At 42.2% G+C, this 24,770-nt stretch overlaps 10 non-coding genes across 10 annotated transcripts; all 10 read right to left on the bottom strand.

Annotated features, from left to right (window-relative positions):
- Positions 1-3,060: 3,060 nt before the first annotated feature.
- LOC134997213 (U1 spliceosomal RNA) lies at positions 3,061-3,224 on the bottom strand. The gene has a single exon (XR_010199758.1). It is a non-coding gene; the product is annotated as a U1 spliceosomal RNA (small nuclear RNA).
- A 151-nt stretch (positions 3,225-3,375) lies between these two features.
- On the bottom strand, positions 3,376-3,539 carry LOC134997070 (U1 spliceosomal RNA). Its single transcript, XR_010199624.1, has one exon. It is a non-coding gene; the product is annotated as a U1 spliceosomal RNA (small nuclear RNA).
- Positions 3,540-4,213: 674 nt separating this feature from the next.
- Positions 4,214-4,376, bottom strand: LOC134997339 (U1 spliceosomal RNA). The gene has a single exon (XR_010199871.1). It is a non-coding gene; the product is annotated as a U1 spliceosomal RNA (small nuclear RNA).
- A 152-nt stretch (positions 4,377-4,528) lies between these two features.
- On the bottom strand, positions 4,529-4,692 carry LOC134997015 (U1 spliceosomal RNA). The gene has a single exon (XR_010199571.1). It is a non-coding gene; the product is annotated as a U1 spliceosomal RNA (small nuclear RNA).
- Positions 4,693-15,685: 10,993 nt separating this feature from the next.
- Positions 15,686-15,849, bottom strand: LOC134997211 (U1 spliceosomal RNA). The gene has a single exon (XR_010199757.1). It is a non-coding gene; the product is annotated as a U1 spliceosomal RNA (small nuclear RNA).
- A 150-nt stretch (positions 15,850-15,999) lies between these two features.
- Positions 16,000-16,163, bottom strand: LOC134997101 (U1 spliceosomal RNA). Its single transcript, XR_010199654.1, has one exon. It is a non-coding gene; the product is annotated as a U1 spliceosomal RNA (small nuclear RNA).
- Positions 16,164-16,837: 674 nt separating this feature from the next.
- LOC134997338 (U1 spliceosomal RNA) lies at positions 16,838-17,000 on the bottom strand. Its single transcript, XR_010199870.1, has one exon. It is a non-coding gene; the product is annotated as a U1 spliceosomal RNA (small nuclear RNA).
- Positions 17,001-17,152: 152 nt separating this feature from the next.
- Positions 17,153-17,316, bottom strand: LOC134996997 (U1 spliceosomal RNA). Its single transcript, XR_010199553.1, has one exon. It is a non-coding gene; the product is annotated as a U1 spliceosomal RNA (small nuclear RNA).
- A 674-nt stretch (positions 17,317-17,990) lies between these two features.
- Positions 17,991-18,153, bottom strand: LOC134997337 (U1 spliceosomal RNA). The gene has a single exon (XR_010199869.1). It is a non-coding gene; the product is annotated as a U1 spliceosomal RNA (small nuclear RNA).
- A 152-nt stretch (positions 18,154-18,305) lies between these two features.
- Positions 18,306-18,469, bottom strand: LOC134996938 (U1 spliceosomal RNA). Its single transcript, XR_010199497.1, has one exon. It is a non-coding gene; the product is annotated as a U1 spliceosomal RNA (small nuclear RNA).
- Positions 18,470-24,770: the final 6,301 nt, after the last annotated feature.

Raw genomic sequence — 24,770 nt, 5'->3', positions numbered from 1 at the left:
ATGGTGTAGGGTACCTGGCCTTCTCTGATGTAATCAGAGTTAGATTTGATTCAGTGATTTTATAAAAACAGCTAGGAAGCACAATTTAGCAGTGGTTTGCAGAGAAAAAGAAATATGCTGGCAAAAAAATCCAATTGAGTGATTAAACAGCTCTTCATTTTCTGGCTTTATTTTTATGCTAACAAATTTGTTCTCTGAAAAGTGTCCACAAAGCCAAGTATCTGATTAACATCTTTGTAGGGATGGTTTTTCACCTATTACTAAATTAAACTTGCTTCATTGGAAAGGCAGCAAGATGCATCCTCATTTCAATATCTACTGAAATAATACAGGTTGACACCAGGAAACATTAACGCCACTGCATCCTTGCTGCTTTCTCATGTGGAAGTCTGTTTAATGTGAAAACAAGGTGATATCTAATTAGCACACAGGTAAGGAATTAAGAAAATCTTTATTTAAGGGTGAAGATGTTTCTCACAAAATCATTGCCCCAATGCATCATTGAAATTCAAGCTGGAAAGATGATTTTAATATATCACTTGTACATTTTGTATTGCTCTTCTGGTGACAATGTAGTTTGTTTTTGTCAATTACCATTTTAATAATAGGGTAAAGAAAATTAAGTGGATTTTTGAAAGAAAACAATACTGTCAATATACTATTAAAACAAATTAAAATGGTAAAAGTTATTGTACTTTAAGTAAAAATAAAAGAGCAAAAATATCAATCCCAGTTTTGGATTACTTTAATTAACAAAAAAAAAATGCATATAGCAGAGGATAGTTTCAATCTGCCTACCTCTGGGTTAAGGGGCCCAGCATGCTTCCATTGCAGTACTCTGCTGCACATGTAAGTGCAAGAGATCCTGAAGCACTCACTCATCATGGGAAAGTACCAATGCGTTTCTTCATTGGTTGATGGAAGAAACATCTTACAAAAACTCTCCAGATTATTGACTTTTTAAAGTTTTCTAGGAAACGTTCTAGATGAATGCTTATTAGCCTTTGTCAGTATGTACTTTTGCAAAGTGTCTCTGTGGTGTAATCGGTTAGTGTGTTTGGTTATTAACCAAAGGGTTGGTGGTTCAATCCCACCCAGGGATGTTATTGACCTTGTCATCAGATTTTGGTGATCTTTAAGTAGACAAGTCAAAATTTCAAACCCCCTCTTATTGTGTAGGGTACCTGGCCTACTCTGATGTAATCAGAGTTAGATTTGATTAAGTGATTTTATCAAAAAACAGCTAGGAAGCACAATTTAGCAGTGGTTTGCAGAGAAAATGAAATATGCTGGCAGAAAAATCCAATTGAGTGATTAAACAGCTCTTCATTTTCTGGCTTTATTTTTATGCTAACTAATTTGTTCTCTGAAAAGTGTCCACAAAGCCAAGTATCGGATTAACATCTTTGTAGGGATGGTTTTTCACCTATTACTAAATTAAACTTGCTTCATTGGAAAGGCAGCAAGATGCATCCTCATTTCAATATCTACTGAAATAATACAGGTTGACACCAGGAAACATTAACGCCACTGCATCCTTGCTGCTTTCTCATGTGGAAGTCTGTTTAATGTGAAAACAAGGTGATATCTAATTAGCACACAGGTAAGGAATTAAGAAAATCTTTATTTAAGGGTAAGATGTTTCTCACAAAATCATTGCCCCAATGCATCATTGAAATTCAAGCTGGAAAGATGATTTTAATATATCACTTGTACATTTTGTATTGCTCTTCTGGTGACAATGTAGTTTGTTTTTGTCAATTACCATTTTAATAATCGGGTAAAGAAAATTAAGTGGATTTTTGAAAGAAAACAATACTGTCTATATACTATTAAAACAAATTAAAAAGGTAAAAGTTATTGTACTTTAAGTAAAATAAAAAGAGCAAAAATATCAATCCCAGTTTTGGATTACTTTAATTAACAAAAAAAATGCATATAGCAGAGGATAATTTCAATCTGCCTACCTCTGGGTTATGGACCCAGCATGCTTCCATTACAGTACTCTGCTGCACATGTAAGTGCAAGAGATCCTGAAGCACTCACTCATCATGGGAAAGTACCAATGTGTTTCTTCATTGGTTGATGGAAGAAACATCTTACAAAAACTCTCCAGATTATTGACTATTTAAAGTTTTTCTAGGAAACGTTCTAGATGAATGCTTATTAGCCTTTGTCAGTATGTACTTTCACAAAGTGTCGCTGTAGCGCAATCAGTTAGTGTGTACGGCTATTAACCAAAAAGTTGGTGGTTCAATCCCACCCAGGGACGTAATTGACCTTGTGATCAGATTTTGGTGATATTTAAGTAGACAAGTCAAAATTTCAAACCCTCTCTTATGGTGTAGGGTACCTGGCCTACTCTGATGTAATCAGTTAGATTTGATTAAGTGATTTTATGAAAAAAACAGCTAGGAAGCACAATTTAGCAGTGGGTTGCAGAGAAAAAGAAATATGCTGGCAGAAAAATCCAATTGAGTGATTAAACAGCTCTTCATTTTCTGGCTTTATTTTTATGCTAACAAATTTGTTCTCTGAAAAGAGTCCACAAAGCCAAGTATCTGATTAACACCTTTGTAGGGATGGTTTTTCACCTATTACTAAATTAAACTTGCTTCATTGGAAAGGCAGCAAGTGATGTCATCCAAGCAGTGGGTCAAAGTTGGCTTCATCCCTCGTCTGCTTATGAAAAGAGAAAAGGGATATGCAGGGCATGGCGGCCTTTTGCGACGCTTGGATGACCCCTAGTTCGCATTAAACACCCCCACCCTCCTTCGGTGTGGGGCTCATGTTGGCCATGCCCCAGCCCCTAAAGCATTCAAGCTGATTTCTTGCAGCAGCTGGGTACTGTAACAGCTCCAGAGCTGCTCTGTAAGGCAAGTAAAAGGGTGTGGGCCCTGCAGCACTACCTGTAGTTTGCATTGTGCATTGGAAGGCACAAAGTAAGCAGACGGGAGGAGAAGTCAGGATAGTGCACAAGGTTATAGAAGGGATGGGCTCAAGAAAAGAGAAGTGGAAACAGACAGCATACTAGGCTGGAGAGAGACCTGAGACAAAGAGATCTGAATTATACGAGAGCCGTCCAGGGGAAACACAAATTATGCAGTCAAGTTTCCCACATTTGGGGAAATCGCAAGGGGCAGCACACCCAGAGTGCAATGGGTGAGCCTTGCCCTGGGAGAAGCACCTTCATGATCATAGTATCTCACCTGGCAGGTTAGTAGGAGTTGGGCTAGAGCTGGGGAGGGTCGCTGCTCGGGCACTACCTTTCAAGTGAAGGAGATCCAACTGAGGCAGCACAAGGGAACTCTCAAAAGAAGAACAAGGCTAGAGGAAGATCTGAGACAAAGAAATCTGACTTTTACCAGAGCTGACCAGAGGAAAGCACAAACACAGTCCACCACTACCACAAATAATGCAGTCGAGTTTCCCACATTTGGGGAAATCACAGGGGTCAGCATACCCAGAATGCAATGAATGAACCTCACCCTGGGAGAACAATCTTCATGACAATAGTATCTCCTATGCAAAATAAGTATGATTTGGGATAGGGCTGGGGAGGGCCGTTGCTCAGGCACATCTCTGTCAAGTAAAGGAGATTCAACTGAGGCAGCACAAGGGAACTCTCATCTGGGGACAACAACTGCAGGGAGAACACATATTTTCAGATGAACATGGGGTGGCAGAAGGCTGCCTAATACTGAAGCACCCCCAAACAACAAACCAAATGCAACAACTAGTGCAAGCATTCCTGGGGGATGGCCTGCAGCAGATGGATTTGAATATGGTGATGTCATCCAAGCAGTGGGTCAAAGTTGGCTTCAACCCTCGTCTGCATATGAAAAGAGAAAAGGAGCGTGCAGGGCATGGAGGCCTTTTGTGGTGCTTGGATGACCCCTAGTTCGCATTAAGCACCCCCACCCTCCTTCGGTGTGGGGCTCATGTTGGCCATTCCCCAGCCCCTGAAGCATTCAAGCTGATTTCTTGCAGCAGCTGGGCACTGTAACAGCTCCAGAGCTGCTCTGTAAAGCAAGTAAAAGGGTGTGGGCCCTGCAGCACTACCCGTAGTTTGCATTGTGCATTGGGAGGCACAAAGTAAGCAGACGGGAGGAGAAGTCAGGATAGTGCACAAGGGTATAGAAGGGAGGGGCTCAAGAAAAAAGAAGTGGAACCAGACAGCAAACTAGGCTGGAGAGAGACCTGAGACAAAGAGATCTGAATTACATGAGAGCCGACCAGGGAAAACTCAAATTATGCAGTCAAGTTTCCCACATTTGGGGAAATCGCAGGGGCAGCACACCCAGAGTGCAATGGGTGAGCCTTGCCCTGGGAGAAGCAACTTCATGATCATAGTATCTCACCTGGCAGGTAAGTAGGAGTTGGGCTAGAGCTGGGGAGGGTCGCTGCTCGGGCACCCCCCTGTCAAGTGAAGGAGATCCAACTGAGGCAGCACAAGGGAACTCTCGAAAGAAGACAAAGGCTAGAGGAAGATCTGAGACAAAGAAATCTGACTTTTACCAGAGCTGACCAGAGGAAAGCACAAACACAGTCCCCCACTACCACAAATAATGCAGTCGAGTTTCCCACATTTGGGGAAATCACAGGGGTCAGCATACCCAGAATGCAATGAATGAACCTAACCCTGGGAGAACAATCTTCATGACCATGGTATCTCCTATGCAAAATAAGTATGATTTGGGATAGGGCTGGGGAGGGCCGTTGCTCAGGCACATCTCTGTCAAGTAAGTTGCATTTGATTTGTTGTTTGGGGGTGCTTCAGTATTAGGCAGCCTTCTGCCCTACCATGTTCATCTGAAAATATGTGTTCTCCCTGCAGTTGTTGTCCCCAGATGAGAGTTCCCTTGTGCTGCCTCAGTTGAATCTCCTTTTGGAGAAGACCTCAATAAGATTGTAGCTGATCTGGCTACTGCTAAAACAGCTTGCCTACCTAGTATGACTCCTACCACGCAGAAGGCTAAAAGTACTTTTCTTGGCCCTTTCATCCTCCAGGTAAAGCGTACCCAAGGTCAGGCATACCCAAAGCAAGCTCATGTTTCCAGACCTGCCAAGCCCAGACTGAAGCAATCCTGGGCTGCCCATCAGCCTGCTTCCAAAACGGACAAGCCTGCCGCATGACGGTGCAGGCCTCCCTCTGGGGGATCCCAGGGTGGGGGGCCCGACTTCTAGGTTTGGCAAAGAAAGGTATAATTCTAAGCTAGAGAATTCTGTTTGGAGCTCACCTTGTACTTTGTGAAGAAATAATCAGCATTGTGGCTGAGCAGATACATGTAGTGTGTGGCTGCAAACTGCATGGATCTGCTGCGTTGTAATGCTGATTCTTTTTTTTTGCAAAGTACCAATAGCTTCATATAATGTTCACAATTTTTATGCAGGATCAAATAGCTCAATAGGTAGGGTGTTTGATTAGAATTCAACAGGTTATAGGTTTGAATCCTGGGTATGGTAGTTTGAGATGTGTTATTTAATAAAGTATGTTGTTCTGACTGCCGGCATCCTATCACCTGGGATATCATACTAAATAAATGGAGTTGAGAAAATTTTTTTTTTTTTTTTTAACTAGGGACAATTTCCAGATACTTCTCTTTATAACTGAGATTGCCCCCTGGAACTTCACATCAGTTGACAACTATGCATGAGTGGGCAGTGCTTGCCCTGGATCTGTCCACCCATTTATGTGCCGCCATAAAATAAAGCATGACTAACAGTTATCCTGGGCGTACACTACACAATTATCTGTCAGGCTATCTATCCAGTCTGGATGGATGGAATGAAAATCTGGTAATGTATAGGAGCAAATGTCAATTAACCATTTGCTCCCAAACACTAGAAAAGTGGTCAAAAATGGTCATTACACAAATTGGTTAAACCCAAAATTTAACCAATTTGTTTAGGGGACCATTTTTGTCCATTTTTTAGTGTTTGAGAGTAAATCGTTGATGGTCATTTGCTCACATAGATAACCGGATTTCTATTCCAACCAGCCAGTGTTGGAGAGATGGTCTGCCAGATTACATAATGCATACCAGAGCCATAACTAGACTTTTTGGTGCCCTGTGACAGAGAATTATATGCCCTCCCCCCCATTTTTGCAATATGGACAAAAGGCGCATGCCTTGTGGGGAAGGGGCATAACAAGATTGGTCTCAGAGAAAGCACATGAGATATGAAGATATATCTAGTATACTTGACACTCAATGGTTTGTGGTATTGCAGGGGTGCCCTCCTTAAATGCATATACAGTCACACATGGCATGTTTGTGTAAATGGCATATCAGCAGTCAGCACTAACTGGTGACATGCCATTTGTACAAGTAAGCCATGTGTGACTAATATATAAACATACTTTATTAAATAACACCTCAAACTATCATACCCAGGATTCAAACCTATAACCTGTTAAATTCTAATCAAACACCCTACCCATTGAGCTACTTGATCCTGCATCTATTCTAACCTCCAAAAACAGATTCAGTTGCATTTTCCAGCGTGTTTTGTTTGCGCCTTTGCAAATGTCTTACATCGACAAACTTATTTAGTACTATTTTGCAAATAGGGTTACATTGTCGCAACATTGTGTTCCCTAATTGCTTGATTTTTTAAATGCAAAAATTGATAAAGACACCTGATAATTGCTCTGTGGAGTCTTCTTTTGTGTCTACTTCTTATCTACATTTAATTCCCTACCTATAATCAAGGCATTTTTAAATGCTGGGTGCTGCCAAGACGTGAGGCCTACCTAGTCTTTAGATCTGAATTTGAATGTACTTGTGAACTAACTTAATTTCCTACTTCTAAACTCATTCCTAAATTCACTACTTACATTAATCCTGTAGTTGGGCATTTTGAGCCTTCAATTGTGGGCATTGTTTTGTGTCCAGACCAGCAGCTGGTGGTGTGCATTTGCTGGAAAGGCATCGAAGACCTCCGATATGCTGCATCTCCTGATGTGTGTCTGCCTCAAGTGGCTGTCAGCAAATGCATGCTAGACACCCCATTCCAAGCTTATTGTGACATCACGGAACATGCATCATAGAACAGGCATGCTAGAACATGGGTCTTCAACCTGCGACCCTCCAGCTGCTGTGGAACTACATATCCCAGCATGCCCTGCCTCAGTTTTAGCATACCTTAATAGCAAAACTGTGGCAGGGCATGCTGGGATGTGTAGTTTCACAGCAGCTGGAGGGCCACAGGATGAAGACCCATGTGCTAGAACCAAACCGCAGGTACATTGAATGCTAGCAAGCTGAATGTTTAAATCCTTTTTGTTCCGCAGCATTCCAATGCGGAAGATTCCATGGAACCAGAGATTATTCCATTGAGAAGGACATGCTGCCTGGATGACTGCACTGTGCAAATTAAATCACGGAGCCAGTTGGCTTGTGGGTGGCTCTGGTGACTGGGTGGTTGGGTGGGCGGTGTGTCGGAGGTGGAGCACATGCAAATGAATGTGTATCATCCAGCTAGTGAGAGAGAAAACTCATGCAGGAGTGTGCCTGCTTGTCAGTGAGTTATGCACCTTGCCAGACGTCAAATCTACATGGAGCAACTGGAGGGGACAAGAGCAGGTTTGGAAAATATAGACAGAAGAGCATATATGCTGGCGCATTCTCCATGATTGTGTCAGCTTATGTTTTGGTGCACTGCACTTTCCTCCACTAAGTTTTAGCCATTTTGTTTAAACGCAAGTGTAGTTGCTTCTCGCTCTTTTGGCTGTGATATTGTATTGTGGTTGAAGAGTCTGCTGGAGGGATTGTTTTCTTCATTGGCGAGAGACTGAAGATATTCCAGGATGGAAGGCTTGGGAACACTATCCGTTTTTCAGTTGTGGAAGAGTTGAAAGACCGGATTGGACTACATTCTATAGTAAAGGGTATCTTTGTATTTATTAATCCTCCCTTTATATGTGTCTGTCTTTCAATAAAGCTTTGGGCTTGTGATTCCGTCACCCTCTTACACTCCACACCCATAGCCTTATTAACTATTGTATTGTTTAAATGTATAGTGCAGTTCATGATTTATAGTGTAGGCTGACCTGTGCTGTAGTTCTTGAACTGTACTATACCGACAGCATTTGTATTGTGTTTTGGCTGTGCTGCAACACAGTACTTATGTGTGTAATGTTTATGTATGTTTTTTTGCTTCTTTATGTCAATAAAGACTGCTTTTTCAATCCAATATCTGAAAACAATCAATGTTTATCTTTGATGGCAATAGAAGTGGTATGATATTTGCTGCTTTTGAAAGGCAATATCTGATATGTCCCCTATCTGGGAACCATATATTAAATGGCTTTTCAGAAAAGGGAGATGGGAGAAGAGCTTTCAGTACTTGTAGGACCGATGCACATTTCCTATTCTAGCCTCCAAAAACAGATTCAGTTGCATTTTCCAGCGTGTTTTGGATGCGCCTTTGCAAATGTCTTACATCGACAAACTTATTTAGTACTATTTTGCAAATAGGGTTACATTGTTGCAACATTGTGTTCCCTAATTGCTTGATTTTTTAAATGCAACAATTGATAAAAACACCTGATAACTGCTCTGCGGAGTCTTATTTTGTGTCTACTTCTTATCTACATTTAATTCCGTACCTCTAATCAAGGCATTTTTAAATGCTGGCGGCTGCCAGGACGTGAGGCCTACCTAGACTTTAGATCTGAATTTGAATGTACTTGTGAACTAACTTAATTTCCTACTTCTAAATTCATTCCTAAATTCACTACTTACATGAATCCTGTAGTTGGGCATTTTGGGACTTCGATTGTGGGCATTGTTTTGTGTCCAGACCAGCAGCAGGTGGTGTGCATTTGCTGGAAAGGCATCAAAGACCTCCGATATGCTGCATCTCCTGATGTGTGTCTCCCTCAAGTGGCTGTCAGCAAATGCCTGCTAGACACCTCATTCCAAGCTGATTGTGACATCACGGAACATGCATCATAGAACAGGCATGCTAAAACATGGGTCTTCAACCTGCGACCCTCCAGCTGCTGTGGAACTACACATCCCAGCATGCCCTGCCTCAGTTTTAGCATACCTTATAGCAAAACTGTGGCAGGGCGTGCTGGGATGTGTAGTTTCACAGCAGCTGGAGGGCCACAGGATGAAGACCCATGTGCTAGAGCCAAGCCGCAGGTACATTGAATGCTAGCAAGCTGAATATTTAAATCCTTTTTGTTCCGCAGCATTCCAATGCGGAAGATTCCATGGAACCAGAGATCCTTCCATTGAGAAGGACATGCTGCCTGGATGACTACACTGTGCAAATTAAATCACGGAGCCAGTTGGTTTGTGGGTGGCTCTGGTGACTGGGTGGTTGGGTGGGTGGTGTGTCGGAGGTGGAGCACATGCAAATGATTGTGTATCATCCAGCTAGTGAGAGTGAAAACTCATGCAGGAGTGTGCCTGCTTGTCAGTGGGTTATGCACCTTGCCAGACGTTAAATCTACATAGAGCAGCTGGAGGGGACAAGAGCATGTTTGCAAAATATAGATAGAAGAGCATATATGCTGGCGCATTCTCCATGATTGTGTCAGCTTATGTTTTGGTGCACTGCACTTTCCTCCACTAAGTTTTAGCCATTTTTGTTAAGCTCAAGTGTAGTTGCTTCTCGGCCTTTTGGCTGTGATCTTGTATTGTGGTTGAAGGGTCTGCTGGAGGGAGGGATTGCTTTCTTCATTGGCGAAAGACCAAAGATATTCCAGGATGGAAGGCTTGGGAACACTATCTGTTTTTCAGTTGTGGAAGAGCACAGAGGTCGGATTGGACTACATTCTATAGTAAAGGATGTCTTTCTATTTATTAAACCTCCCCTTATATGTGTCAGTCTTTCAATAAAGCTTCGGGCTTGTGATTCCCTCACCCTCTTACACTCCACACCCATAGCCTTATTAACTGTTGTATTATTGTACAGTTTAAATGTATAGTGCAGTTCATGATTTATAGTGTAGGCTGGCCTGTGCTGTAGTTCTTGAACTGTACTATACCATCAGCATTTCTATTGTGTTTTGGCTGTGCCGCAACGCGGTACTTATGTGTGTAATGTTTATGTATGTTTTTTTGCTTCTTTATGTGCATCGGTCCTACAAGTAATGAAAGCTCTTCTCCCATCTCCCTTTTCTGAAAAGCCATTTAATATATGGTTCCCAGATAGGGGACATATCAGATATTGCCTTTCAAAAGCATCAAATATCATACCACTTTTATTGCCATCAAAGATAAACATTGATTGTTTTCAGATATTGGCTTGAAAAAGCAGTCTTTATTGACATAAAAAAAAAACATACATAAACATTGCACACATAAATACAGTGTTGCAGCACAGCCAAAACACAATACAAATGCTGACGGTATAGTACAGTTCAAGAACTACAGCACAGGCCAGTCTACACTATAAATCATGAACTGCACTATACATTTAAAGTATACAATAATACAACAGTTAATAAGGCTATGGGTGTGGAGTGTAAGAGGGTGAGGGATTCACAAAACCGAAGCTTTATTGTAACACAGACACATATAAGGGGAGGGTCAATAAATAGAAAGATATCCTTTACTATAGAATGTAGTCCAATCCGACCTCTGTGCTCTTCCACAACTGAAAAACAGATAGTGTTCCCAAGCCTTCCATCCTGGAATATCTTTGGTCTTTCGCCAATGAAGAAAACAATCCCTCCCTCCAGCAGACCCTTCAACCACGATACAAGATCACAGCCAAAAGGCCGAGAAGCAACTACACTTGAGCTTAACAAAAATGGCTAAAACTTAGTGGAGGAAAGTGCAGTGCACCAAAACATAAGCTGACACAATCATGGAGAATGCGCCAGCATATATGCTCTTCTATCTATATTTTGCAAACCTGCTCTTGTCCCCTCCAGCTGCTCTATGTAGATTTAACGTCTGGCAAGGTGCATAACCCACTGACAAGCAGGAACACTCCTGCATGAGTTTTCTCTCTCACTAGCTGGATGATACACAATCATTTGCATGCGCTCCACTTCCGACACACCACCCACCCAACCACCCAGTCACCAGAGCCACCCACAAGCCAACTGGCTCCGTGATTTAATTTGCACAGTGTAGTCATCCAGGCAGCATGTCCTTCTCAATGGAAGGATCTCTGGTTCCATGGAATCTTCCGCATTGGAATGCTGCGGAACAAAAAGGATTTAAATATTCAGCTTGCTAGCATTCAATGTACCTGCGGCTTGGCTCTAGCACATGGGTCTTCATCCTGTGGCCCTCCAGCTGCTGTGAAACTACACATCCCAGCATGCCCTGCCACAGTTTTGCTATTAAGGTATGCTAAAACTGAGGCAGGGCATGCTGGGATGTGTAGTTCCACAGCAGCTGGAGGGTCGCAGGTTGAAGACCCATGTTTTAGCATGCCTGTTCTATGATGCATGTTCCATGATGTCACAATCAGCTTGGAATGGGGTGTCTAGCAGGCATTTGCTGACAGCCACTTGAGGGAGACACACATCAGGAGATGCAGCATATCGGAGGTCTTCGATGCCTTTCCAGCAAATGCACACCACCTGCTGCTGGTCTGGACACAAAACAATGCCCACAATCGAAGTCCCAAAATGCCCAACTACAGGATTCATGTAAGTAGTGAATTTAGGAATGAATTTAGAAGTAGGAAATTAAGTTAGTTCACAAGTACATTCAAATTCAGATCTAAAGACTAAACACAAAACACAAAATAAGACTCCACAGAGCAATTATCAGGTGTCTTTATTAATTGTTGCATTTAAAAAATCAAGCAATTAGGGAGCACAATGTTGCGACAATGTAACCCTATTTGCAAAATAGTACTAAATAAGTTTGTCGATGTAAGACATTTGCAAAGGCGCAAACAAAACACGCTGGAAAATGCAACTGAATCTGTTTTTGGAGGTTAGAAAAGATGCAGGATCAAGTAGCTCCATGGGTAGGGTGTTTGATTAGAATTCAACAGGTTATAGGTTTGAATCCTGGGTATGATAGTTTGAGGTGTTATTTAATAAAGCATGTTTATATATTAGTCACACATGGCTTACTTGTACAAATGGCATGTCACCAGTTAGTGCTGACTGCTGATATGCCATTTGCACTAAAACAAATTAAAATGGTAAAAGTTATTGTACTTTAAGTAAAAATAAAAGCTAAAATATCAATCCCAGTTTTGGATTACTTTAATGAACAAAAAAAAAATGCATATAGCAAAGGATAGTTTCAATCTGCCTACCTCTGGGTTATGGACCCAGCATGCTTCCATTACAGTACTCTGCTGCACATGTAAGTGCAAGAGATCCTGAAGCACTCACTCATCATGGGAAAGTACCAATGTGTTTCTTCATTGGTTGATGGAAGAAACATCTTACAAAAACTCTCCACATTATTGACTTTTTAAAATGTTTCTAGGAATCGTTCTAGATGAATGCTTATTAGCCTTTGTCAGTATGGACTTTTACAAAGTGTTGCTGTGGCGCAATCAGTTACTGTGTAAGGCTATTAACCAAAAGGTTGGTGGTTCAATCCCACCCAGGGACGTAATTGACCTTGTTATCAGATTTTGGTGATCTTTATGTAGACAAGTGAAAATTTCAAACCCCCTCTTATGGTGTAGGGTACCTGGCCTTCTCTGATGTAATCAGAGTTAGATTTGATTCAGTGATTTTATAAAAACAGCTAGGAAGCACAATTTAGCAGTGGGTTGCAGAGAAAAAGAAATATGCTGGCAAAAAAATCCAATTGAGTGATTAAACAGCTTTTCATTTTCTGGCTTTATTTTTATGCTAACAAATTTGTTCTCTGAAAAGTGTCCACAAAGCCAAGTTTCTGATTAACACATTTGTAGGGATGGTTTTTAACCTATTACTAAATTAAACTTGCTTCATTGGAAAGGCAGCAAGATGCATCCTCATTTCAATATCTACTGAAATAATACAGGTTGACACCAGGAAACATTAACGCCACTGCATCCTTTGTGCTTTCTCATGTGGAAGTCTGTTTAATGTGAAAACAAGGTGATATCTAATTAGCACACAGGTAAGGAATTAAGAAAATCTTTATTTAAGGGTGAAGATGTTTCTCACAAAATCGTTGCCCCAATGCATCATTGAAATTCAAGCTGGAAAGATGATTTTAATATATCACTTGTACATTTTGTATTGCTCTTCTGGTGACAATGTAGTTTGTTTTTGTCAATTACCATTTTAATAATCGGGTAAAGAAAATTAAGTGGATTTTTGAAAGAAAACAATACTGTCAATATACTATTAAAACAAATGAAAATGGTAAAAGTTATTGTACTTTAAGTAAAAATAAAAGAGCAAAAATATCAATCCCAGTTTTGGATTACTTTAATTAACAAAAAAAAAACGCATATAGCAGAGGATAGTTTCAATCTGCCTACCTCTGGGCTATGGACCCAGCATGCTTCCATTACAGTACTCTGCTGCACATGTAATTGCAAGAGATCCTGAAGCACTCACTCATCATGGGAAAGTACCAATGTGTTTCTTCATTGGTTGATGGAAGAAACATCTTACAAAAACTCTCCAGATTATTGACTATTTAAAGTTTTTCTAGGAAACGTTCTAGATGAATGCTTATTAGCCTTTGTCAGTATGTACTTTTGCAAAGTGTCGCTGTGGCGCAATCAGTTAGTGTGTACAGCTATTAACCAAAAGGTTGGTGGTTCAATCCCACCCAGGGATGTAATTGACCTTGTTATCAGATTTTGGTGATCTTTAAGTAGACAAGTCAAAATTTCAAAAACCCCTGTTATGGTGTAGGGTACCTGGCCTTCTCTGATGTAATCAGAGTTAGATTTGATTCAGTGATTTTATAAAAACAGCTAGGAAGCACAATTTAGCAGTGGTTTGCAGAGAAAAAGAAATATGCTGGCAAAAAAATCAAATTGAGTGATTAAACAGCTCTTCATTTTCTGGCTTTATTTTTATGCTAACAAATTTGTTCTCTGAAAAGTGTCCACAAAGCCAAGTATCTGATTAACATCTTTGTAGGGATGGTTTTTCACCTATTACTAAATTAAACTTGCTTCATTGGAAAGGCAGCAAGATGCATCCTCATTTCAATATCTACTGAAATAATACAGGTTGACACCAGGAAACATTAACGCCACTGCATCCTTGCTGCTTTCTCATGTGGAAGTCTGTTTAATGTGAAAACAAGGTGATATCTAATTAGCACACAGGTAAGGAATTAAGAAAATCTTTATTTAAGGGTGAAGATGTTTCTCACAAAATCGTTGCCCCAATGCATCATTGAAATTCAAGCTGGAAAGATGATTTTAATATATCACTTGTACATTTTGTATTGCTCTTCTGGTGACAATGTAGTTTGTTTTTGTCAATTACCATTTTAATAATAGGGTAAAGAAAATTAAGTGGATTTTTGAAAGAAAACAATACTGTCAATATACTATTAAAACAAATTAAAATGGTAAAAGTTATTGTACTTTAAGTAAAAATAAAAGAGCAAAAATATCAATCCCAGTTTTGGATTACTTTAATTAACAAAAAAAAAAATGCATATAGCAGAGGATAGTTTCAATCTGCCTACCTCTGGGTTAAGGGGCCCAGCATGCTTCCATTGCAGTACTCTGCTGCACATGTAAGTGCAAGAGATCCTGAAGCACTCACTCATCATGGGAAAGTACCAATGCGTTTCTTCATTGGTTGATGGAAGAAACATTTTACAAAAACTCTCCAGATTATTGACTTTTTAAAGTTTTCTAGGAAACGTTCTAGATGAATGCTTATTAACCTTTGTCAGTATGTACTTTTGCAAAGTGTCTCGGTGGTGCAATCGGTTAGTGTGTTTGGTTATTAACCAAAGGGTTGGTGGTTCAATCCCACCCAGGGATGTTATTGACCTTGTCATCAGATTTTGGTGATCTTTAAGTAGACAAGTCAAAATTTCAAACCCCCTCTTATGGTGTAGGGTACCTGGCCTTCTCTGATGTAATCAGAGTTAGATTTGATTAAGAGATTTTATAAAAGAACAGCTAGGAAGCACAACTTAGCAGTGGGTTGCAGAGAAAAAGAAATACGCTTGCAGAAAAATCCAATTGAGTGATTAAACAGCTCTTCATTTTCTGGCTTTATTTTTATGCTAACTAATTTGTTCTCTGAAAAGTGTCCACAAAGCCAAGTATCTGATTAACACCTTTGTAGGGATGGTTTTTCACCTATTACTAAATTAAACTTGCTTCATTGGAAAGGCAGCAAGTGATGTCATCCAAGCAGTGGGTCAAAGTTTGCTTCAACCCTCGTCTGCTTATGAAAAGAGAAAAGGGATATGCAGGGCATGGCGGCCTTTTGCGACGCTTGGATGACCCCTAGTTCGCATTAAACACCCCCACCCTCCTTCGGTGTGGGGCTCATGTTGGCCATGCCCCAGCCCCTGAAGCATTCAAGCTGATTTCTTGCAGCAGCTGGGTACTGTAACAGCTCCAGAGCTGCTCTGTAAGGCAAGTAAAAGGGTGTGGGCCCTGCAGCACTACCTGTAGTTTGCATTGTGCATTGGAAGGCACAAAGTAAGCAGACGGGAGGAGAAGTCAGGATAGTGCACAAGGTTATAGAAGGGAGGGGCTCAAGAAAAGAGAAGTGGAAACAGACAGCATACTAGGCTGGAGAGAGACCTGAGACAAAGAGATCTGAATTATACGAGAGCCGTCCAGGGGAAACACAAATTATGCAGTCAAGTTTCCCACATTTGGGGAAATCGCAAGGGGCAGCACACCCAGAGTGCAATGGGTGAGCCTTGCCCTGGGAGAAGCACCTTCATGATCATAGTATCTCACCTGGCAGGTTAGTAGGAGTTGGGCTAGAGCTGGGGAGGGTCGCTGCTCGGGCACTACCTTTCAAGTGAAGGAGATCCAACTGAGGCAGCACAAGGGAACTCTCAAAAGAAGAACAAGGCTAGAGGAAGATCTGAGACAAAGAAATCTGACTTTACCAGAGCTGACCAGAGGAAAGCACAAACACAGTCCACCACTACCACAAATAATGCAGTCGAGTTTCCCACATTTGGGGAAATCACAGGGGTCAGCATACACAGAATGCAATGAATGAACCTCACCCTGGGAAAACAATCTTCATGACAATAGTATCTCCTATGCAAAATAAGTATGATTTGGGATAGGGCTGGGGAGGGCCGCTGCTCAGGCACATCTCTGTCAAGTAAAGGAGATTCAACTGAGGCAGCACAAGGGAACTCTCATCTGGGGACAACAACTGCAGGGAGAACACATATTTTCAGATGAACATGGGGTGGCAGAAGGCTGCCTAATACTGAAGCACCCCCAAACAACAAACCAAATGCAACAACTAGTGCAAGCATTCCTGGGGGATGGCCTGCAGCAGATGGATTTGAATATGGTGATGTCATCCAAGCAGTGGGTCAAAGTTGGCTTCAACCCTTGTCTGCATATGAAAAGAGAAAAGGAGCGTGCAGGGCATGGAGGCCTTTTGTGGTGCTTGGATGACCCCTAGTTCGCATTAAGCACCCCCACCCTCCTTCGGTGTGGGGCTCATGTTGGCCATTCCCCAGCCCCTGAAGCATTCAAGCTGATTTCTTGCAGCAGCTGGGCACTGTAACAGCTCCAGAGCTGCTCTGTAAAGCAAGTAAAAGGGTGTGGGCCCTGCAGCACTACCCGTAGTTTGCATTGTGCATTGGGAGGCACAAAGTAAGCAGACGGGAGGAGAAGTCAGGATAGTGCACAAGGGTATAGAAGGGAGGGGCTCAAGAAAAAAGAAGTGGAACCAGACAGCAAACTAGGCTGGAGAGAGACCTGAGACAAAGAGATCTGAATTACATGAGAGCCGACCAGGGAAAACTCAAATTATGCAGTCAAGTTTCCCACATTTGGGGAAATCGCAGGGGCAGCACACCCAGAGTGCAATGGGTGAGCCTTGCCCTGGGAGAAGCAACTTCATGATCATAGTATCTCACCTGGCAGGTAAGTAGGAGTTGGGCTAGAGCTGGGGAGGGTCGCTGCTCGGGCACCCCCCTGTCAAGTGAAGGAGATCCAACTGAGGCAGCACAAGGGAACTCTCGAAAGAAGAACAAGGCTAGAGGAAGATCTGAGACAAAGAAATCTGAATTTTACCAGAGCTGACCAGAGGAAAGCACAAATACAGTCCCCCACTACCACAAATAATGCAGTCGAGTTTCCCACATTTGGGGAAATCACAGGGGTCAGCATACCCAGAATGCAATGAATGAACCTCACCCTGGGAAAACAATCTTCATGACAATAGTATCTCCTATGCAAAATAAGTATGATTTGGGATAGGGCTGGGGAGGGCCGCTGCTCAGGCACATCTCTGTCAAGTAAAGGAGATTCAACTGAGGCAGCACAAGGGAACTCTCATCTGGGGACAACAACTGCAGGGAGAACACATATTTTCAGATGAACATGGGGTGGCAGAAGGCTGCCTAATACTGAAGCACCCCCAAACAACAAACCAAATGCAACAACTAGTGCAAGCATTCCTGGGGGATGGCCTGCAGCAGATGGATTTGAATATGGTGATGTCATCCAAGCAGTGGGTCAAAGTTGGCTTCAACCCTTGTCTGCATATGAAAAGAGAAAAGGAGCGTGCAGGGCATGGAGGCCTTTTGTGGTGCTTGGATGACCCCTAGTTCGCATTAAGCACCCCCACCCTCCTTCGGTGTGGGGCTCATGTTGGCCATTCCCCAGCCCCTGAAGCATTCAAGCTGATTTCTTGCAGCAGCTGGGCACTGTAACAGCTCCAGAGCTGCTCTGTAAAGCAAGTAAAAGGGTGTGGGCCCTGCAGCACTACCCGTAGTTTGCATTGTGCATTGGGAGGCACAAAGTAAGCAGACGGGAGGAGAAGTCAGGATAGTGCACAAGGGTATAGAAGGGAGGGGCTCAAGAAAAAAGAAGTGGAACCAGACAGCAAACTAGGCTGGAGAGAGACCTGAGACAAAGAGATCTGAATTACATGAGAGCCGACCAGGGAAAACTCAAATTATGCAGTCAAGTTTCCCACATTTGGGGAAATCGCAGGGGCAGCACACCCAGAGTGCAATGGGTGAGCCTTGCCCTGGGAGAAGCAACTTCATGATCATAGTATCTCACCTGGCAGGTAAGTAGGAGTTGGGCTAGAGCTGGGGAGGGTCGCTGCTCGGGCACCCCCCTGTCAAGTGAAGGAGATCCAACTGAGGCAGCACAAGGGAACTCTCGAAAGAAGAACAAGGCTAGAGGAAGATCTGAGACAAAGAAATCTGAATTTTACCAGAGCTGACCAGAGGAAAGCACAAATACAGTCCCCCACTACCACAAATAATGCAGTCGAGTTTCCCACATTTGGGGAAATCACAGGGGTCAGCATACCCAGAATGCAATGAATGAACCTAACCCTGGGAGAACAATCTTCATGACCATGGTATCTCCTATGCAAAATAAGTATGATTTGGGATAGGGCTGGGGAGGGCCGTTGCTCAGGCACATCTCTGTCAAGTAAGTTGCATTTGATTTGTTGTTTGGGGGTGCTTCAGTATTAGGCAGCCTTCTGCCCTACCATGTTCATCTGAAAATATGTGTTCTCCCTGCAGTTGTTGTCCCCAGATGAGAGTTCCCTTGTGCTGCCTCAGTTGAATCTCCTTTTGGAGAAGACCTCAATAAGATTGTAGCTGATCTGGCTACTGCTAAAACAGCTTGCCTACCTAGTATGACTCCTACCACGCAGAAGGCTAAAAGTACTTTTCTTGGCCCTTTCATCCTCCAGGTAAAGCGTACCCAAGGTCAGGCATACCCAAAGCAAGCTCATGTTTCCAGACCTGCCAAGCCCAGACTGAAGCAATCCTGGGCTGCCCATCAGCCTGCTTCCAAAACGGACAAGCCTGCCGCATGACGGTGCAGGCCTCCCTCTGGGGGATCCCAGGGTGGGGGGCCCGACTTCTAGGTTTGGCAAAGAAAGGTATAATTCTAAGCTAGAGAATTCTGTTTGGAGCTCACCTTGTACTTTGTGAAGAAATAATCAGCATTGTGGCTGAGCAGATACATGTAGTGTGTGGCTGCAAACTGCATGGATCTGCTGCGTTGTAATGCTGATTCTTTTTTTTTGCAAAGTACCAATAGCTTCATATAATGTTCACAATTTTTATGCAGGATCAAATAGCTCAATAGGTAGGGTGTTTGATTAGAATTCAACAGGTTATAGGTTTGAATCCTGGGTATGGTAGTTTGAGATGTGTTATTTAATAAAGTATGTTGTTCTGACTGCCGGCATCCTATCACCTGGGATATCATACTAAATAAATGGAGTTGATCAAATTTTTTTTTTTTTTTTTAACTAGGGACAATTTCCAGATACTTCCCTTTATAACTGAGATTGCCCCCTGGAACTTCACATCAGTTGACAACTATGCATGAGTGGGCAGTGCTTGCCCTGGATCTGTCCACCCATTTATGTGCCGCCATAAAATAAAGCATGACTAACAGTTATCCTGGGCGTACACTACACAATTATCTGTCAGGCTATCTATCCAGTCTGGATGGTTGGAATGAAAATCTGGTAATGTATAGGAGCAAATGTCAATTAACCATTTGCTCCCAAACACTAGAAAAGTGGTCAAAAATGGTCATTACACAAATTGGTTAAACCCAAAATTTAACCAATTTGTTTAGGGGACCATTTTTGTCCATTTTTTAGTGTTTGAGAGTAAATCGTTGATGGTCATTTGCTCACATAGATAACCGGATTTCTATTCCAACCAGCCAGTGTTGGAGAGATGGTCTGCCAGATTACATAATGCATACCAGAGCCATAACTAGACTTTTTGGTGCCCTGTGACAGAGAATTATATGCCCTCCCCCCCATTTTTGCAATATGGACAAAAGGCGCATGCCTTGTGGGGAAGGGGCATAACAAGATTGGTCTCAGAGAAAGCACATGAGATATGAAGATATATCTAGTATACTTGACACTCAATGGTTTGTGGTATTGCAGGGGTGCCCTCCTTAAATGCATATACAGTCACACATGGCATGTTTGTGTAAATGGCATATCAGCAGTCAGCACTAACTGGTGACATGCCATTTGTACAAGTAAGCCATGTGTGACTAATATATAAACATACTTTATTAAATAACACCTCAAACTATCATACCCAGGATTCAAACCTAAAACCTGTTAAATTCTAATCAAACACCCTACCCATTGAGCTACTTGATCCTGCATCTATTCTAACCTCCAAAAACAGATTCAGTTGCATTTTCCAGCGTGTTTTGTTTGCGCCTTTGCAAATGTCTTACATCGACAAACTTATTTAGTACTATTTTGCAAATAGGGTTACATTGTCGCAACATTGTGTTCCCTAATTGCTTGATTTTTTAAATGCAAAAATTGATAAAGACACCTGATAATTGCTCTGTGGAGTCTTCTTTTGTGTCTACTTCTTATCTACATTTAATTCCCTACCTATAATCAAGGCATTTTTAAATGCTGGGTGCTGCCAGGACGTGAGGCCTACCTAGTCTTTAGATCTGAATTTGAATGTACTTGTGAACTAACTTAATTTCCTACTTCTAAATTCATTCCTAAATTCACTACTTACATTAATCCTGTAGTTGGGCATTTTGAGCCTTCAATTGTGGGCATTGTTTTGTGTCCAGACCAGCAGCTGGTGGTGTGCATTTGCTGGAAAGGCATCGAAGACCTCCGATATGCTGCATCCCCTGATGTGTGTCTGCCTCAAGTGGCTGTCAGCAAATGCATGCTAGACACCCCATTCCAAGCTGATTGTGACATCACGGAACATGCATCATAGAACAGGCATGCTAGAACATGGGTCTTCAACCTGCGACCCTCCAGCTGCTGTGGAACTACATATCCCAGCATGCCCTGCCTCAGTTTTAGCATACCTTAAAAGCAAAACTGTGGCAGGGCATGCTGGGATGTGTAGTTTCACAGCAGCTGGAGGGCCACAGGATGAAGACCCATGTGCTAGAACCAAACCGCAGGTACATTGAATGCTAGCAAGCTGAATGTTTAAATCCTTTTTGTTCCGCAGCATTCCAATGCGGAAGATTCCATGGAACCAGAGATTATTCCATTGAGAAGGACATGCTGCCTGGATGACTGCACTGTGCAAATTAAATCACGGAGCCAGTTGGCTTGTGGGTGGCTCTGGTGACTGGGTGGTTGGGTGGGCGGTGTGTCGGAGGTGGAGCACATGCAAATGAATGTGTATCATCCAGCTAGTGAGAGAGAAAACTCATGTAGGAGTGTGCCTGCTTGTCAGTGAGTTATGCACCTTGCCAGACGTCAAATCTACATGGAGCAACTGGAGGGGACAAGAGCAGGTTTGGAAAATATAGACAGAAGAGCATATATGCTGGCGCATTCTCCATGATTGTGTCAGCTTATGTTTTGGTGCACTGCACTTTCCTCCACTAAGTTTTAGCCATTTTGTTTAAACGCAAGTGTAGTTGCTTCTCGCTCTTTTGGCTGTGATATTGTATTGTGGTTGAAGAGTCTGCTGGAGGGATTGTTTTCTTCATTGGCGAGAGACTGAAGATATTCCAGGATGGAAGGCTTGGGAACACTATCCGTTTTTCAGTTGTGGAAGAGTTGAAAGACCGGATTGGACTACATTCTATAGTAAAGGGTATCTTTGTATTTATTAATCCTCCCTTTATATGTGTCTGTCTTTCAATAAAGCTTTGGGCTTGTGATTCCGTCACCCTCTTACACTCCACACCCATAGCCTTATTAACTATTGTATTGTTTAAATGTATAGTGCAGTTCATGATTTATAGTGTAGGCTGACCTGTGCTGTAGTTCTTGAACTGTACTATACCGACAGCATTTGTATTGTGTTTTGGCTGTGCTGCAACACAGTACTTATGTGTGTAATGTTTATGTATGTTTTTTTGCTTCTTTATGTCAATAAAGACTGCTTTTTCAATCCAATATCTGAAAACAATCAATGTTTATCTTTGATGGCAATAGAAGTGGTATGATATTTGCTGCTTTTGAAAGGCAATATCTGATATGTCCCCTATCTGGGAACCATATATTAAATGGCTTTTCAGAAAAGGGAGATGGGAGAAGAGCTTTCAGTACTTGTAGGACCGATGCACATTTCCTATTCTAGCCTCCAAAAACAGATTCAGTTGCATTTTCCAGCGTGTTTTGGATGCGCCTTTGCAAATGTCTTACATCGACAAACTTATTTAGTACTATTTTGCAAATAGGGTTACATTGTTGCAACATTGTGTTCCCTAATTGCTTGATTTTTTAAATGCAACAATTGATAAAAACACCTGATAACTGCTCTGCGGAGTCTTATTTTGTGTCTACTTCTTATCTACATTTAATTCCGTACCTCTAATCAAGGCATTTTTAAATGCTGGCGACTGCCAGGACGTGTGGACTAACTAGACTTTAGATCTGAATTTGAATGTACTTGTGAACTAACTTAATTTCCTACTTCTAAATTCATTCCTAAATTCACTACTTACATGAATCCTGTAGTTGGGCATTTTGGGACTTCGATTGTGGGCATTGTTTTGTGTCCAGACCAGCAGCAGGTGGTGTGCATTTGCTGGAAAGGCATCGAAGACCTCCGATATGCTGCATCTCCTGATGTGTGTCTCCCTCAAGTGGCTGTCAGCAAATGCCTGCTAGACACCCCATTCCAAGCTGATTGTGACATCACGGAACATGCATCATAGAACAGGCATGCTAAAACATGGGTCTTCAACCTGCGACCCTCCAGCTGCTGTGGAACTACACATCCCAGCATGCCCTGCCTCAGTTTTAGCATACCTTATAGCAAAACTGTGGCAGGGCATGCTGGGATGTGTAGTTTCACAGCAGCTGGAGGGCCACAGGATGAAGACCCATGTGCTAGAGCCAAGCCGCAGGTACATTGAATGCTAGCAAGCTGAATATTTAAATCCTTTTTGTTCCGCAGCATTCCAATGCGGAAGATTCCATGGAACCAGAGATCCTTCCATTGAGAAGGACATGCTGCCTGGATGACTACACTGTGCAAATTAAATCACGGAGCCAGTTGGTTTGTGGGTGGCTCTGGTGACTGGGTGGTTGGGTGGGTGGTGTGTCGGAGGTGGAGCACATGCAAATGATTGTGTATCATCCAGCTAGTGAGAGTGAAAACTCATGCAGGAGTGTGCCTGCTTGTCAGTGGGTTATGCACCTTGCCAGACGTTAAATCTACATAGAGCAGCTGGAGGGGACAAGAGCAGGTTTGCAAAATATAGATAGAAGAGCATATATGCTGGCGCATTCTCCATGATTGTGTCAGCTTATGTTTTGGTGCACTGCACTTTCCTCCACTAAGTTTTAGCCATTTTTGTTAAGCTCAAGTGTAGTTGCTTCTCGGCCTTTTGGCTGTGATCTTGTATTGTGGTTGAAGGGTCTGCTGGAGGGAGGGATTGCTTTCTTCATTGGCGAAAGACCAAAGATATTCCAGGATGGAAGGCTTGGGAACACTATCCGTTTTTCAATTGTGGAAGAGTTGAAAGACCGGATTGGACTACATTCTATAGTAAAGGATGTATTTCTATTTATTAATCCTCCCCTTATATGTGTCAGTCTTTCAATAAAGCTTCGGGCTTGTGATTCCCTCACCCTCTTACACTCCACACCCATAGCCTTATTAACTGTTGTATTATTGTACAGTTTAAATGTATAGTGCAGTTCATGATTTATAGTGTAGGCTGGCCTGTGCTGTAGTTCTTGAACTGTACTATACCGTCAGCATTTCTATTGTGTTTTGGCATTGCCGCAACGCGGTACTTATGTGTGTAATGTTTATGTATGTTTTTTTGCTTCTTTATGTGCATCGGTCCTACAAGTACTGAAAGCTCTTCTCCCATCTCCCTTTTCTGAAAAGCCATTTAATATATGGTTCCCAGATAGGGGACATATCAGATATTGCCTTTCAAAAGCATCAAATATCATACCACTTTTATTGCCATCAAAGATAAACATTGATTGTTTTCAGATATTGGCTTGAAAAAGCAGTTTTTATTGACATTAAAAAACATACATAAACATTACACACATAAGTACAGTGTTGCAGCACAGCCAAAACACAATACAAATGCTGACGGTATAGTACAGTTCCAGAACTACAGCACAGGCCAGCCTACACTATAAATCATGAACTGCACTATACATTTAAACTATACAATAATACAACAGTTAATAAGGCTATGGGTGTGGAGTGTAAGAGGGTGAGGGATTCACAAAACCGAAGCTTTATTGTAACACAGACACATATAAGGGGAGGGTCAATAAATAGAAAGATATCCTTTACTATAGAATGTAGTCCAATCCGACCTCTGTGCTCTTCCACAACTGAAAAACAGATAGTGTTCCCAAGCCTTCCATCCTGGAATATCTTTGGTCTTTCGCCAATGAAGAAAACAATCCCTCCCTCCAGCAGACCCTTCAACCACGATACAAGATCACAGCCAAAAGGCCGAGAAGCAACTACACTTGAGCTTAACAAAAATGGCTAAAACTTAGTGGAGGAAAGTGCAGTGCACCAAAACATAAGCTGACACAATCATGGAGAATGCGCCAGCATATATGCTCTTCTATCTATATTTTGCAAACCTGCTCTTGTCCCCTCCAGCTGCTCTATGTAGATTTAACGTCTGGCAAGGTGCATAACCCACTGACAAGCAGGCACACTCCTGCATGAGTTTTCTCTCTCACTAGCTGGATGATACAC

The sequence above is a fragment of the Pseudophryne corroboree genome, unplaced genomic scaffold (genome assembly GCF_028390025.1).
Source record: "Pseudophryne corroboree isolate aPseCor3 unplaced genomic scaffold, aPseCor3.hap2 scaffold_144, whole genome shotgun sequence".
In the NCBI taxonomy this organism is placed as follows: domain Eukaryota; kingdom Metazoa; phylum Chordata; class Amphibia; order Anura; family Myobatrachidae; genus Pseudophryne; species Pseudophryne corroboree.
Note: the sequence above shows the minus strand (reverse complement) of the source record. Positions and strands in the feature narration are given on the sequence as shown.